We start from the raw sequence: 2,912 nt of genomic DNA, 5'->3' as shown, positions 1-2,912 counted from the left end.
CAAATTCTCTAACTAAACCCCCCTAATTAAACTCTAAGTATAAAACTTTAGCAAAAACCCTATTACCTTTTTTTCATCTGCCGTTTACTGTCTTCCCCCTCAAATACCCTACTCCATCTTCTCTAACTTCACCTTCTTAACAAGAAGAAAACCCTACATCAGAACCATGGCAACCAAACTCTCCTTCACTCTCGTTCACACTCCACACGTGACCTTCCACTCTCATCCCTTCACTCCCACTCAGCTCTTCTCTCCCTCTATTAAACAAACAGCCGGTCACCAATGATGGTGGCGGCGCACGGCAGTGGCGGCAGAGCCACGACAGAGAGAGAACGATAGAGAGAGAGAGAGAGAGAGAGAGATAGACGACGGAGAGAGAGAGAGATGCGCAACCGTTTTTTTTTTTTCGGGAAACTCGACGGCGGCGGGCACACGACACCGGAGACTATCGGAGTTCGCGGGAAACATCTCGAGTTCACGACCTTTGTTGTTCGGTATACTTCTTTTCTTAGAAATCCGTTCGTTTTATTTTATTTTTTCATTTATATGAAGAACTCTTGTAATGTTAATCAAACATTAAGATAAGATTAAAAGAAACAGTGAGTCCTTATCTTTTTTTTTTCTTGTGCGGTTCTGTTTGTTTTTCTTCCTGTTCAACATCACTTTGGATAATTTAAGTTTTTGATATGTAAATTCATATCACTTTATCTTATTTTGAAAATAATACATCATCCCACCAAATTCATTATTAACTACTGTTGTGTTCCAAAAATAAATTAATGTTATTACAAGCTTTTAGATCTTGGAAAATGTTAATTAGCAAAACACCAAAAGTTTTATAACGAATTTCCAAATTGTTTCTGTGACTTCTTTTTGATGATTTTCTTTGAGAAATTCATTTTCTAATATTAAACTTTTAAATCAACTAACAGCTCCTTTTTATTTTATTTTGTTTTATTTTAAATCCATTATTTTTGTGAAACCTTAAAGCTATAATTTTAACAATGTTCTTTTTTTAAATTTTTTTTCTTTTATTATTCCTAATTCATTTTCCTTATATAATAACATCTCTAAATTTATTAATAACGTAAATATTTAATAATTCATTATAATTCATAATATGGATAAATTATAATATCTAATTAATTAATTTACAAACCTTAAATATTAGGGTTAATTATTTAACCAATAATTATTAACTAGATTGTCATGTGGTATTTGAAAATCTAGGATAACCGTTCGTTCATTCGGTTTCTCAATCTTTACTCGTGCGTTACTTCGAGAAATTTCCAAACGCAACCAATGTGAGTATACTCGTATTTCCCCCTTTTTACTTTTACCACTTTTGGGGTATAACATGTTTACTTATCAAAAACTTACACATGAACATTTTGCTTAAACACATGAACATTCCTATAACATGCTTGTATACGTGATGGCTTGATACTTTAAACTTGGGTGAAACTTATGTGTTGAATTTATCATTAACTTCGTACGAGCCAAACCGTGACATATGTAGCGCTATAGGATTGACGACCCGCCCGTAGACTTGAGGTTATGTCATGAGCATGTTGCGTCTCTTTTGGTTTGATATGTTAGACACATGCCATATTTAAATGTTTATCTTGAATCACATGCTTGCTACGAGGAATTGTTCACAACTTATCTTTTGCTATGTATGTATCAAACTTGTATACTCGCATTTGCTTTTGCATTGAATTGTATTTTTAAACATGTTACAGGTTGATGATGACGATGCTATGAAAAGAAGTAGCGTTGATGCCTAGATACACATATAGACGTTTAGGTTTAATATGTTGTATCAATTTAGCTTATGTTGCTATGTATTACTTTTGGAACTTGTTGTCATTTGAGTTTATGTAATGTTGACTATTTGAAGTTATGAAATGAAATTGGGATTATTTAAATATTGTCACAAATAGTGTTATGATGTCTCTAGCAATCTTCACACTTCGTCTCATCCCGATGTTTCCGCCATTGGTTGGGGTGTGACAGCAGTTCACCACGGGGCCGTGTCCGCTGAACACGGGGCCGTGTCTAGACTGCCAGTAACATAAACCTTTGCTTTTTAACATACTTTTATACATTCTAATCAACCAAAAATATTATTTTTGGACACATTGAGGACAATGTGTAATTTAAGTGTGGGGGGGATGCTAAAACCTTGAAATTTTGCAAAATCCTAAACACAAGCCTTACAGAAAACTCTATTGGAACCGCTAAACACCCCAAATTTTTTTCAAAAACTTTTTCATTTTTTTTATTTACTTGTCTTAGTTTAAGTTGGGAAGAACAAGTTCTAAAAAAGGTTATATTTTTACAAGTTTACAACCGATAGCGTCGTGATAAAAAAGGAACCAACATAAGAAAATTATGAAACGGCATAACAAGCGTAGTTTAAAATTCGATTATATATGCTTGGTCACATTAAAAACTCATTCCCACAAAAGTGAGTTTTGAGCCTTTATTGAGCATAAAAATACACATATTTAGATTAAATGCTCATTTTTCGTTTCTTGTGTGAATAGCCGCTCGGTCCTTACAAATCTAGAACTTGCCACGACGATACATTCCCGGTCCTTACCAACTTAAACCCAAGTAAGTAAATGATGAAGGCATTAGGACTAACTATTTTTTTTTCAAAACCATTATTTTTTCAATTTTTTTTACCAACCTAAAATCCCCTAGAAAACCCCTTTGAGCCTAAACCTTTCATTTCATTACCCCAAAAACCCTTTCTACCCACCAAAAACTTTTTTATTTATTTTTTTTAATAACAAGTTCGCTTTTTCGTAAACTCACCTTTTTATGTGACTATTAAAAAAAATGATGATGAAGTCAAAAACAAACAAAAGCTATAAAAGCTTGTTTGGAGAAATACTTCAAAATAA

At 33.2% G+C, this 2,912-nt stretch overlaps 1 long non-coding RNA gene across 1 annotated transcript; it reads left to right on the top strand.

Annotated features, from left to right (window-relative positions):
* LOC110938511 lies at positions 1–1,930 on the top strand. The gene is made up of 3 exons (XR_002591447.2): positions 1–494; positions 1,231–1,304; positions 1,743–1,930. It is a non-coding gene; the product is annotated as an uncharacterized LOC110938511 (long non-coding RNA).
* Positions 1,931–2,912: the final 982 nt, after the last annotated feature.

This window comes from Helianthus annuus, chromosome 5, assembly GCF_002127325.2.
Source record: "Helianthus annuus cultivar XRQ/B chromosome 5, HanXRQr2.0-SUNRISE, whole genome shotgun sequence".
NCBI classification, from domain to species: domain Eukaryota; kingdom Viridiplantae; phylum Streptophyta; class Magnoliopsida; order Asterales; family Asteraceae; genus Helianthus; species Helianthus annuus.
The sequence above is the reverse complement of the archived record's forward strand: the minus strand, read 5'-3'. Positions and strand labels throughout refer to the sequence as shown.